A 14,859-nucleotide genomic window follows, 5' to 3' on the forward strand; every position below is an offset into this window, starting at 1 on the left:
TGTTAAGGATACGAAAGCCAGAAGCACGAAATGCTGAATTTTCAGAAAAATACACGACGTAAGGAGTAAACGAGAGAGGATTTAAGAAGAAACGAAAGCTTTTCTTTTATTTCTAAACTGACCACGAATATGTATTTTATTTTTTTTTCTTTTTAAACGTATCGTTCGACGTTTAAAAATACCAAAAAGGTAATAAAGAATCAGGTGATTTTTATTATAAAAATTTAAATATAGCCTGCACGTTTTACTGATCGAAACCTATCGATCAGACAAGTTGATATTTAACGGTGATTGGAAAAAAAACAGATTCGGTTCTCCATCATCTTTGAAAGTAACCAAGATTGGATTTTACTTTATTAATGCATCAAAAGAAAAATTTTTGTTAAATATATTTTTTTAGTATTAAGTTATGATGATATTAAAACATGCGAAAGAACTATACAGTAGATGATTTATCGATTCATTTTTAGAACAGAGTTATTATAATGGTAGTTTATGAGGTATAAAAATTTTATTCTTTCGGAATTGCTTTAAAAAAAAAATGCACTTAAACGAATGCAAACAAACTTTTATAAGTTGTTTATGAACGAACCAATTTTCTTTATAGGATTAAGGAAAAAATATATATAAAGATCAATAAAAATCTCAGCAAAATATTGATCATTTAAAAGCTATTTTTTTAAATAATTGTTTTCCAATTTTTATTTTATAATTTAGCATCCATTTATTTAATTTCGAGTTATTATTTTAAGAAATTAATAATATATTTTTTTTTATATTATTATTATTATTATTTCTCTAGTTGTAAGTGTATAAGTTATTGGCTTCCATTCCATTTAATCTTGCGTCAAACAGTTTCGATCAGGACCGGTGATCACCATCTCTGACGCCGTAACCCGGGTAAAAGAGTGATAAGGAGTACAATAGCTTTAGCGAATCAAAAATAAATGAACAAAAATCAACGGTTGGAGAATTGACAAATCTTTCTTTGTATCTCTTTCTTTTGGAATTAAGTCGACCGAGGCAAACAAATTTCTTGTTGACCGATCAAGAACTTTTAGTCGTTTCATCGATCGATTTTTATTATTATTTGCTTTTTAATTTTAAAAATTATTTGCAAATTTTAAAATTATTACGTAATATAAGCGCATAAATTATTTATATATTTAAAATTTTATAGTCACATGATTAAAAGATGTTAGCAAGTGACTCCGAGCTATTAAGCTTTCCTTCAATCACACGACTTTGAAATTAAATGTATGGATTTCGTGAACCACGTGACTCGAACTTAAATAAGATTTCTGACACGTGTCTAGGATTTAAATATGTATTCTTTAGTAGAGTGTCTGGCCAGAATGAAAATGAATCTGCTTTTTCTCCCCCCCCTCTCTCTCTCTCTCTTTTTTTTACGTTGCGCCAGACAATAACCCATGATTAAGACTTTTCCCAATAGAAAAAAAGTCTAGTCTTCGACTAAGTTTGAAGAATACCAATATCATTAAGATATAAATGAAAATTCTTAATTAATTTACTTACTGTATTTGAGCTAAACAGTCGAAAAGTTTATTTAATAAAGTAAACAATAGTAGAAAAAGATCAAATGAAATATTTGTGTGATGTGTAGCAGATGTTTTTTCATCCATTATTTTATGGCATTACCAACTCATTTACTGACCCAACGAACACACCATTCTCTATCTGGTGGGTGATAAGAGCGAATGTCACATTGTCGACTACGCCTGGCTGCTCAACTACACTGCCACTTCTGCTTCACAGATTTGTTGTACGCTACTTTGTCATTTACTAAACTTATCTTACTTCTATACTGTAACCGAGAGGAAAAGAAAAATCAAACTAAAAATATAAACCAGAGAGAGTTAGTCAATTTAGTTTTTATGTACAGTATATGTTTAAAAATGAGTAATTAGTGAAAGTAAGTATACTATTTATGGTCTTCAGTCCATTAGAGCGATACTTCTTTTAATCTTATTCAGATTTCCAAGCTTAAAAATCATTTACAGTGTTTTAATTTACGTATTTTTTATTTTTGTTTTCTAATAACTGATCTCCATAAATTTTATATTTTACGCTATAACTGATATTTTCTTTATGATAAATTGTTAAATATGAGTTACAAGTCTATTGTTCTGTCAACTAATTTATTCAAATGGTCCATTAGAGGCCATATTTTCTTATTAATAATGATAATAACGCCAGACCTCGAAGGTTATAACGTATTGATTAAGGTCTTCGTGTTTTCTAATTTATCATATTATTTCTTTGATTTGTTATAAAATCTAAGAAATAAATCTAAAGTTCATCCTTCAATTTAAAGTCGTAAATGTTTTATTATCTAACAATTTAATTTACACTCTATATATATTAAATGTAAATCGATACGGCTCATCAATTTATATATATATATATTTTTTTTTTAGAATTTAAAATATTTCTTTTATTATCCATAAAAAATATAAGAATGTTTTCAAATATACGAGATTTATTCTTTCTTGTTTTAGTTTCTTATGATAAATGGACTAATAATTGGCTCTTGTTCGTCATTCTTTGACAAAAATGAAGTTCGGTACGGATTTATTTTCGCTGATAAAAATTTTAAATGATCATTTATTGGATTTGAATAAAGTGTTGTGCCGCATTCGTGGAAAAATATATTTAAAAAAAAATATATATATATATATATATATATATAAAGAAGAAAGACCCTTCCTTCTTTAAACGATATCCTATTGAATGGAGATAGTTGCCTGAGGGAAAAAGTACTCTCTTTGATATAAATGACGTAATTTCCGGTCGTGAGTAACAAACTCCTGACCTCTATTGTCGCCTCACTTTAATAGACAGATGATAGTGATCTCAGAATTTGGCTTTCTCTTCAATTCAATAACTGACGAAACGGTAACTCAATAACGGAAGTGATTCGTTAATAAAATACAAAACTAACAGTTAAGACCGTTTTCACGGTTTGTGATAGCGAAGGAAGGGAAAAAAAACATCATTAAATAAGAAATAATTAAAAAATAATCTATTAAATTTGATATTTTTACAATTTTTAAATCGAATAATTTAAAAGAAAAATAATAGAAAAGTGGAGGAGGAGACGATCCATAAAATTTTCGAACTTAAAGCGACAAAGAGAAAATTACTATCTGAGCAATGACGAAAGTCAGGAGGAAAATTATCCAACTGTTAAATTCTTCCGCCACATAACACGAGGAAATAAGAGGACAAAGTCTCTCTCTCTCTCTCCTCTTTTAAAATGACTACCGGATAAACGGTTATCCACTTGTAAAAAAAAAAAAAAGAAAGAATTTTCAATCACTCGTATCATTTCATAGTCCAATTCTTAAACGAATAAATTAAACTCTTCGGTGTACTTCACGGTGATAAGATTATAAACAGAAAATAGGTCAGTAGAAATACTTAATTATTCTCTACACTAATTATATTTTATCGGAAGAATAATATTTTAGTCAAAAAGATTTTGATTTAATACACCGAATAAATTTATATAAAAAAAAGAATATTAAAACGTTAGACAGTTTGAATATTTAATCGCCATTATGTATAAAATAAATAGCATTTTTTTTAAGTCGGTTTATCAAAGAAGAGTGAAAACCAGTTTTGTCGCCTATCTTCAGACTTATGGATCTATAAATTTTGGGTTAGTGTTATGAAAACGGTCTATGAAGAATGCAGTGGTTGATCATGAATAATAGTCACATGCCATTTCTGGCCATGTGAGGAAGTTCTGGATGAAGACAAAATGGTTATCTGTCAAATAGTCTTCGAACAATGATGCCAGGTGGAAAAACTCTTCTCCTAGTCAAATAAGCTTAAAGAAAAAGAAACTAATTGACTTATTCTTTGTTTTAAAAATAAAACAAAGTTTATAACTAAAACTGGGGCTTAATACTATTTAATTATATATATAGGTCCGGTGATCACCATCTCTGACGCCGTAACCCGGGTAAAAGAGTGATAAGGAGTACAATAGCTTTAGCGAATCAAAAATAAATGAACAAAAATCAACGGTTGGAGAATTGACAAATCTTTCTTTGTATCTCTTTCTTTTGGAATTAAGTCGACCGAGGCAAACAAATTTCTTGTTGACCGATCAAGAACTTTTAGTCGTTTCATCGATCGATTTTTATTATTATTTGCTTTTTAATTTTAAAAATTATTTGCAAATTTTAAAATTATTACGTAATATAAGCGCATAAATTATTTATATATTTAAAATTTTATAGTCACATGATTAAAAGATGTTAGCAAGTGACTCCGAGCTATTAAGCTTTCCTTCAATCACACGACTTTGAAATTAAATGTATGGATTTCGTGAACCACGTGACTCGAACTTAAATAAGATTTCTGACACGTGTCTAGGATTTAAATATGTATTCTTTAGTAGAGTGTCTGGCCAGAATGAAAATGAATCTGCTTTTTCTCCCCCCCCTCTCTCTCNTCTATCAAATATTTTTTAATGCTTAATTTGCATTTGATTCCGCAAAAATAAATCTTATTTTCGTTTCTTTTTTTTATCATTTCAAATCTCAAAAGAAAATACAGAAAAGTTCAGAATGAAACAACGTCAACTCCTATTTGCATCTTTCTTGCATAATCCTTTCCAATATTTCATTCGTTCTATGAGTGATTCTGAATTGTACTTTCTTTTCTGTTATTTTCTTCATAAAATATACATAAAAAAACATTATAAAAATTTCAAAATAATCTCTAAACTATCTAAAATTAAAGCTAAAGATTCTCGATTTTTTTTAACCTCTCTAATACCACATATTGCTCATTTGTTTACGTATTCTATTACAATAATAAATATCAATTCTCGATACTTTTTAAAGAATAGTTAATTTCTTAGCAATAAAAAGAAATTCTATGCTTTTAAACTAAAAACATTTTCTAATCAGAAATTTGAATCCGATGAAGATTTTTCTCTAAATCAAGAGGTATCCTCACTGATATTACTTTAAGAAAATTATTTTCGCCATTTTTCTATGTAAAAAAAAATATTAATTTTCTATCGTTATTTATCTTTAAAATCAATAGAATTTTTTATAATGATTCCTATTACTTATATCTCTCTTAGTACAATACAATTACATAACTTTTCTATCAAGTAATATGACTAAGTCTTATAATCATTAACCTTATTACCACTCATAACAACGTGAATAGCAGGAAAGTGACATTTTCCTGCATCTTATCATTTCCCTAATGTTAATACCATTAATATATTTATAAAGAAAATATCATTTTCTAAGCAGTAACATATCTACAAGAGACCTTATTTTTTTAGGTAAGAGCAATAAGCACGTATATATTTAATAACTTATTCCGTTCACGCCACGGAGCAGATTGATTAAGTGATTATACAGGCCGACAATTTCCAATCATATATCGAATGATACTAGAAAGCTATCGACACAAATCCTCTCTCGTAGACTGTATACAATGGGGTCAATATAAACGTTACCGGAAGAGCGATTCCGTCACAAGTCCCTATATGTCCGAATTAGCCGTTGTTTATGGTTATTTGCAAAGATAGGTAAGGGGGAAGATGTGAATGACGGTTGCTCCGGTAACGTTTTCGACCGTATAAAGCCGCAACAAGTACGCCTGCGCTCTAGATTACTTACTGGTGAGATATGGGACGTATGCACGATGAGGGAAATTTCCTGAAAGCAATATAATAGCTTAAGTGAATAGTCCCATTGAAAACAATTCTTAAAGATTATTTTTTTTTTCCCGCAAAAATTCACTTCAATCTTTATATATTTTAATTTATTTTATATCTTATTATATAAAGATAATGCATTAAATAAATATATACTTATATATATTCTGGATGTAAGGGAGAAGAAGGAAATGCAATATAGACAGTGATTCTGTGATCATTAATAGATTAATTGTTAAGGTTAAAGTACGAAATGATATTAAGCTGTGGATAAATTTCTAACTAGATAGAAGTGACTCCATAGAGGTTAATAACAGATCCCATTTGGTAGTGGGAAGATTAAAGCAATGGCTGTGACACTAAGGATATGAAGAATTTACTTGGGAAATGATGTCAAGCAAAGTTCGCTAACCTCCCAGGATTCAAACCTTTTTAGATGTTGCAAATAACCTTATCACCTTAATAGAGAAAGAGCAAGAATCTAAACATAAAAAGGAATTCCAATTAATGCTAATTTATGAGATTATATATCCGCTTTGACATCAAACACCTTGTTATGTGAGTTGTTTTATTACTTTAACTTAGAATCAATATTAAGTGTAAAGATATAATTATTTCTACACCTTCTTCAGCTAACAGAAATCATAAAGAAGAATAAAAATATAAGAGTATATAATTCTATACATATATAGGTCAAAGTATTCAATAATTCGTGGAATTTAATACTTCAGAAATCCTTAAAGAAGAAGATTTTTGGTCTTTAAGTTTTCTTTATGAGAATGTTTGTTAGATCAGATAGATTTTTAAGTATGAAACTGAAAGAAACATATTAAATTATTGAAGATTTTTCTGAAAATATTGTAGACAAAGAAATACGAAGCCAAAACAATGATTTCAATACATGCCCCAGTTATATACTGTAAACAAATTAATAGATCAAGACTAGAAAATAGACCAAGTATTAACAAAAGTGTATATCTTTAAGAGCAATATAGATTTTTTAAAGAAAGAGAAATTGTATTCAGTTAATCCTTAAAATAATGGTAATTAAATCAGTTCATGTATTTGCTATTTCCTTTGAAAGCCTAAAACTACTTAATTAAGAAGATTTGTTTTAGTTTCTCTTCAACGTGTTAACATTGTTCGAGTGCATCCTCATAATAGATTGACCTTCATATGACCTCATCTAAAGCACCTATTTGTTAAATTCGGTCTGTTGAGCGAGTTTCTGGATAACGAAGTTAGAGATCGAAGCGTCCCTAGAGAAGACAAGAAGTGGGAACAGAGAAAAGTGACTGAAAGAAAACCTTTCGCACAAATCAAATCTTCTCAGCAAAGGAATACATTTATTGCCTTCTTTTCGTTTTTATCATTCTTATAGAAACTATTTTCTTAAAGAAACTTATATATTAAAACCTTATTTATAAATAATTCGAAAGGAAGTCAAATCGAAAGGGGGAAGATAAACAAAACTATTATTATAACATTTCGAATATCGTTAAGGGGTTATGGTTATTTTATAGAGAAAAAAATACTATATTTTTCATATCAAAAGTTAAATAACTATCAAAATCAAATAATTCTGGAAGAGTACGTCAAAGAAAGTGGAGAAAACCCGACACGTGTTTCTCACATCTACTAAAATATACTACAAAAAAAATTTACAAAGATTTTACAAATAATTCTAAAAAAACTAGTGCTTAGTAGGCATAAAAAAATCAATTTGAATTTTGTATCTATTGTGTGCCATTCTAGTTTTTTTCCCCATCGTTTTACATAAACTTTATTTAATTTTCTCGCTATAAGACATAGCACAACATACTTAGTAATGCCATTAAATAAATAACTTAAGCTTAAAATATAACATCAGTAATGTTAATGATACTCTTTATTAATTTAGTATAAGTATAAATCTATACAGTTATATAAGTTTTGAAATGAGATTTATTGGTGCATATCGGAACGAAATTAATTTCGCCTTTATTACTTTTATATATTAATAACGTAGAAAAAGAATTTTTGCTNTTTTTTTTTTTAATGTTATAACTGAAGAAAGAAGAGGACTTGTATATGTCCAATAGTAAAAAAATAGATTTGTGTCGACTTAACCGATCACGTGAGTTATGTACAGTTTATAAATTCGAACCATGATTTTCTCATAGGATAGATGATGCCGAATTCCTCGTAAATAACCATCAAAACGATATGACGTCACACAGGGACGATACCGAAAAGTTAATAAAGGCATCTTCTGTGATTTCCGGCAGTGCAAACGTGGAATAGCAAAAAGTTTTTTCCTTTGGTAAAGAGAGAAAAAAAAAAGGCGAAAGAAAAGAGGCTTAGTTTATACCGACTTCTGCGTGATTTGACTGAAAGAGTGTGCTCTTTCTCACAAATTTCTCTACCTTCTTTCCTAAAGTTTTCGGAAGATTTCTTTTACACACGTTCTTTCTGTAATGAATCATTAATTTATGATAGATAGAATTTTAAATATAGAAAGTATATAATGCTATTTGAGCGATAGCAGACGAGTAATGACGAATAGACTGTTCATCATTGCGGTAATTGACGTTGAACTGGACGTATATGACGATACGAGACATACGACGAACTTATCTTTCAGTATTTTGTGGAAGATTAGCCCACCTCACCAATCAAATCTTGACAATGACCAAAATGGTTTCGTTAATAGATAAGACTTTCCGCTTTCTGCACAAACTACACGCAGTGACATCAATAAGAACAACACATCGTCACTCCTACCTACCACTAAAGCTAAAAAATTCATAGACATAGGTTAGATAGCGTTAAACACAATTTATATTAGTAGCTGGATCAATTACATGGTTATATACTTATTAGTTAGATCATAGGCTAGATTAGAAACAACGTTTAGATTTAACGTGCTATAAATCTATAAATAGGTAGAGCAAAACAAATTCCTGTCGCGTACAAGAACGACAATTATCTTAAAAGCACAAATTCTGTTATCAAAAACCACAACTAGTGCTGATTTATCTTAATGTATTCTAAATATTTTAGAATATAAATTCGTTATCGGAGGAATGTACAGTATTGTACAAAACGAATACAGCTGTAGAATAAATTTTTGTTATAAAATCTTAGGTGGAAAAGACAGAACGTAGAGAGTTGCAGAAGCAAAAATATAGAAGCAAAACTTGCAATTTATACAGCAAATAATACAAAAAAATATGATTTAAAAAATAAGAAAAAGTGTTTATCATTCGACATCTGACTGTCATCATTTTGACTTCATTCGGTAAGGTTCGAGTTTTGTGTCGCGCGATATTAAAACACGAAAGAAAACTTTCTTTTTTATCGTTTCTGTATACTCGTAACTCTGCCTGAAAGCATCAAAAGTTTTGATAATGGAGAAAGAAATATTGAATAAAAGATTTTAAAATGTTTTATACATACAAACTGTTCGAGTGATTGAAACTAACAAAAACATCATGTTCTCTTTTCGATATTTGCATATCTTGGAATTTTGATATTTTCACGAAAAATAAGTACGAATTCGACGATATACGCAAACTTTATTCATTTCTTTCACTAAAAATTGTTTACATAAAGTAAACAATTTTAGACCTAGAAGAGCGAAAATTGCAAATGTTACTTCCTATATACTACAGGATGCTGCAATTCTCTACATCATTCATTCCGTGCTGTCTAACCTTCTCCGAAACAAAGAACTATCCTTAATATAATTCAAAGAATAATTTACAAATTGTTAAATGTTTATTTTCATAATACACCAATCTATTTACAGGAAGAAATTTCTCCCTTAAATCATCGAAGTTAAGCAAAAATTTAGCCATTGTTTGAATATATAAAGATATATACGCTCCTTTTATAAGAATTTTTTTTTAAATAATACGAGAAGTTAAGCCGTCAATCTTAGTGTTTAAAATTATACAAGTATTATTAGAGATTTTAAAATAACACTAGCGAAAATCTTACACGTGCTGTTTCTTTGTTAAGGATACGAAAGCCAGAAGCACGAAATGCTGAATTTTCAGAAAAATACACGACGTAAGGAGTAAACGAGAGAGGATTTAAGAAGAAACGAAAGCTTTTCTTTTATTTCTAAACTGACCACGAATATGTATTTTATTTTTTTTTCTTTTTAAACGTATCGTTCGACGTTTAAAAATACCAAAAAGGTAATAAAGAATCAGGTGATTTTTATTATAAAAATTTAAATATAGCCTGCACGTTTTACTGATCGAAACCTATCGATCAGACAAGTTGATATTTAACGGTGATTGGAAAAAAAACAGATTCGGTTCTCCATCATCTTTGAAAGTAACCAAGATTGGATTTTACTTTATTAATGCATCAAAAGAAAAATTTTTGTTAAATATATTTTTTTAGTATTAAGTTATGATGATATTAAAACATGCGAAAGAACTATACAGTAGATGATTTATCGATTCATTTTTAGAACAGAGTTATTATAATGGTAGTTTATGAGGTATAAAAATTTTATTCTTTCGGAATTGCTTTAAAAAAAAAATGCACTTAAACGAATGCAAACAAACTTTTATAAGTTGTTTATGAACGAACCAATTTTCTTTATAGGATTAAGGAAAAAATATATATAAAGATCAATAAAAATCTCAGCAAAATATTGATCATTTAAAAGCTATTTTTTTAAATAATTGTTTTCCAATTTTTATTTTATAATTTAGCATCCATTTATTTAATTTCGAGTTATTATTTTAAGAAATTAATAATATATTTTTTTTTATATTATTATTATTATTATTTCTCTAGTTGTAAGTGTATAAGTTATTGGCTTCCATTCCATTTAATCTTGCGTCAAACAGTTTCGATCAGGACCGGTGATCACCATCTCTGACGCCGTAACCCGGGTAAAAGAGTGATAAGGAGTACAATAGCTTTAGCGAATCAAAAATAAATGAACAAAAATCAACGGTTGGAGAATTGACAAATCTTTCTTTGTATCTCTTTCTTTTGGAATTAAGTCGACCGAGGCAAACAAATTTCTTGTTGACCGATCAAGAACTTTTAGTCGTTTCATCGATCGATTTTTATTATTATTTGCTTTTTAATTTTAAAAATTATTTGCAAATTTTAAAATTATTACGTAATATAAGCGCATAAATTATTTATATATTTAAAATTTTATAGTCACATGATTAAAAGATGTTAGCAAGTGACTCCGAGCTATTAAGCTTTCCTTCAATCACACGACTTTGAAATTAAATGTATGGATTTCGTGAACCACGTGACTCGAACTTAAATAAGATTTCTGACACGTGTCTAGGATTTAAATATGTATTCTTTAGTAGAGTGTCTGGCCAGAATGAAAATGAATCTGCTTTTTCTCCCCCCCCTCTCTCTCTCTCTCTTTTTTTTACGTTGCGCCAGACAATAACCCATGATTAAGACTTTTCCCAATAGAAAAAAAGTCTAGTCTTCGACTAAGTTTGAAGAATACCAATATCATTAAGATATAAATGAAAATTCTTAATTAATTTACTTACTGTATTTGAGCTAAACAGTCGAAAAGTTTATTTAATAAAGTAAACAATAGTAGAAAAAGATCAAATGAAATATTTGTGTGATGTGTAGCAGATGTTTTTTCATCCATTATTTTATGGCATTACCAACTCATTTACTGACCCAACGAACACACCATTCTCTATCTGGTGGGTGATAAGAGCGAATGTCACATTGTCGACTACGCCTGGCTGCTCAACTACACTGCCACTTCTGCTTCACAGATTTGTTGTACGCTACTTTGTCATTTACTAAACTTATCTTACTTCTATACTGTAACCGAGAGGAAAAGAAAAATCAAACTAAAAATATAAACCAGAGAGAGTTAGTCAATTTAGTTTTTATGTACAGTATATGTTTAAAAATGAGTAATTAGTGAAAGTAAGTATACTATTTATGGTCTTCAGTCCATTAGAGCGATACTTCTTTTAATCTTATTCAGATTTCCAAGCTTAAAAATCATTTACAGTGTTTTAATTTACGTATTTTTTATTTTTGTTTTCTAATAACTGATCTCCATAAATTTTATATTTTACGCTATAACTGATATTTTCTTTATGATAAATTGTTAAATATGAGTTACAAGTCTATTGTTCTGTCAACTAATTTATTCAAATGGTCCATTAGAGGCCATATTTTCTTATTAATAATGATAATAACGCCAGACCTCGAAGGTTATAACGTATTGATTAAGGTCTTCGTGTTTTCTAATTTATCATATTATTTCTTTGATTTGTTATAAAATCTAAGAAATAAATCCAAAGTTCATCTTTCAATTTAAAGTCGTAAATGTTTTATTATCTAACAATTTAATTTACACTCTATATATATTAAATGTAAATCGATACGGCTCATCAATTTATATATATATATATTTTTTTTTACTGGAATTGATATAAAGAATAAAAAATAAAAAGGAACATTTTCTAGTTATATTACACGATTATTTTTCTCTACAATTTCAACAATTACTATTGAGTAATTCAAGACTAAGTGATTGACTCTTCTCATATGACAATGATGGACATATATGCTATTAAGTTAATTGTTTTCGAAACGGTATTTCGAGTTTACATAAATGATATTCTCGTTAAGAATATGGGTGATATTCACGTTTTCTGAACATATCATAGGACATAATTACACGTTTCGAACATAACGTGATACATTCGTGCTACGTGGGTGTTATGTAGCATTTTTCTCCCTACATATTTAGAAGTCAATAATAGTCATATAATTTAACAGGTTAATATTACCTCCGTATGACATGATAAAAATTAAATAGAATTATTATAATGTCTTTTATATATATATAGAATTTTCTGCTTGTCTAATCGCCATTACNAAAAAAAAGAATATTAAAACGTTAGACAGTTTGAATATTTAATCGCCATTATGTATAAAATAAATAGCATTTTTTTTAAGTCGGTTTATCAAAGAAGAGTGAAAACCAGTTTTGTCGCCTATCTTCAGACTTATGGATCTATAAATTTTGGGTTAGTGTTATGAAAACGGTCTATGAAGAATGCAGTGGTTGATCATGAATAATAGTCACATGCCATTTCTGGCCATGTGAGGAAGTTCTGGATGAAGACAAAATGGTTATCTGTCAAATAGTCTTCGAACAATGATGCCAGGTGGAAAAACTCTTCTCCTAGTCAAATAAGCTTAAAGAAAAAGAAACTAATTGACTTATTCTTTGTTTTAAAAATAAAACAAAGTTTATAACTAAAACTGGGGCTTAATACTATTTAATTATATATATAGGTCCGGTGATCACCATCTCTGACGCCGTAACCCGGGTAAAAGAGTGATAAGGAGTACAATAGCTTTAGCGAATCAAAAATAAATGAACAAAAATCAACGGTTGGAGAATTGACAAATCTTTCTTTGTATCTCTTTCTTTTGGAATTAAGTCGACCGAGGCAAACAAATTTCTTGTTGACCGATCAAGAACTTTTAGTCGTTTCATCGATCGATTTTTATTATTATTTGCTTTTTAATTTTAAAAATTATTTGCAAATTTTAAAATTATTACGTAATATAAGCGCATAAATTATTTATATATTTAAAATTTTATAGTCACATGATTAAAAGATGTTAGCAAGTGACTCCGAGCTATTAAGCTTTCCTTCAATCACACGACTTTGAAATTAAATGTATGGATTTCGTGAACCACGTGACTCGAACTTAAATAAGATTTCTGACACGTGTCTAGGATTTAAATATGTATTCTTTAGTAGAGTGTCTGGCCAGAATGAAAATGAATCTGCTTTTTCTCCCCCCCCCCTCTCTCTCTCTCTTTTTTTTACGTTGCGCCAGACAATAACCCATGATTAAGACTTTTCCCAATAGAAAAAAAGTCTAGTCTTCGACTAAGTTTGAAGAATACCAATATCATTAAGATATAAATGAAAATTCTTAATTAATTTACTTACTGTATTTGAGCTAAACAGTCGAAAAGTTTATTTAATAAAGTAAACAATAGTAGAAAAAGATCAAATGAAATATTTGTGTGATGTGTAGCAGATGTTTTTTCATCCATTATTTTATGGCATTACCAACTCATTTACTGACCCAACGAACACACCATTCTCTATCTGGTGGGTGATAAGAGCGAATGTCACATTGTCGACTACGCCTGGCTGCTCAACTACACTGCCACTTCTGCTTCACAGATTTGTTGTACGCTACTTTGTCATTTACTAAACTTATCTTACTTCTATACTGTAACCGAGAGGAAAAGAAAAATCAAACTAAAAATATAAACCAGAGAGAGTTAGTCAATTTAGTTTTTATGTACAGTATATGTTTAAAAATGAGTAATTAGTGAAAGTAAGTATACTATTTATGGTCTTCAGTCCATTAGAGCGATACTTCTTTTAATCTTATTCAGATTTCCAAGCTTAAAAATCATTTACAGTGTTTTAATTTACGTATTTTTTATTTTTGTTTTCTAATAACTGATCTCCATAAATTTTATATTTTACGCTATAACTGATATTTTCTTTATGATAAATTGTTAAATATGAGTTACAAGTCTATTGTTCTGTCAACTAATTTATTCAAATGGTCCATTAGAGGCCATATTTTCTTATTAATAATGATAATAACGCCAGACCTCGAAGGTTATAACGTATTGATTAAGGTCTTCGTGTTTTCTAATTTATCATATTATTTCTTTGATTTGTTATAAAATCTAAGAAATAAATCTAAAGTTCATCCTTCAATTTAAAGTCGTAAATGTTTTATTATCTAACAATTTAATTTACACTCTATATATATTAAATGTAAATCGATACGGCTCATCAATTTATATATATATATATTTTTTTTTTAGAATTTAAAATATTTCTTTTATTATCCATAAAAAATATAAGAATGTTTTCAAATATACGAGATTTATTCTTTCTTGTTTTAGTTTCTTATGATAAATGGACTAATAATTGGCTCTTGTTCGTCATTCTTTGACAAAAATGAAGTTCGGTACGGATTTATTTTCGCTGATAAAAATTTTAAATGATCATTTATTGGATTTGAATAAAGTGTTGTGCCGCATTCGTGGAAAAATATATTTAAAAAAAAATATATATATATATATA

General features: G+C 28.6%; 1 protein-coding gene across 11 annotated transcripts in view; it reads right to left on the minus strand.

The window, feature by feature from the left end:
• The window catches only part of LOC111632500 (tyrosine-protein phosphatase Lar-like), a 395,822-nt gene that overhangs the window by 122,904 nt on the left and 258,059 nt on the right, over window positions 1-14,859 (minus strand). Inside the window, exon 1 of one of the 11 annotated variants that reach the window (XM_023376983.1) lies at window positions 5,673-7,138. The exons of the other annotated variants lie outside the window; for them this stretch is intronic. The gene's annotated coding sequence lies outside the window, so the exon portion shown is untranslated. Of the gene's footprint in view, window positions 1-5,672; window positions 7,139-14,859 lie in introns of those variants that run through there. 11 annotated transcript variants of the gene reach the window in all.

The sequence above is a fragment of the Centruroides sculpturatus genome, unplaced genomic scaffold, assembly GCF_000671375.1.
Source record: "Centruroides sculpturatus isolate CEXI.00-Female unplaced genomic scaffold, Cexi_2.0 scaffold125, whole genome shotgun sequence".
Taxonomy (NCBI): Eukaryota; Metazoa; Arthropoda; class Arachnida; order Scorpiones; family Buthidae; genus Centruroides; species Centruroides sculpturatus.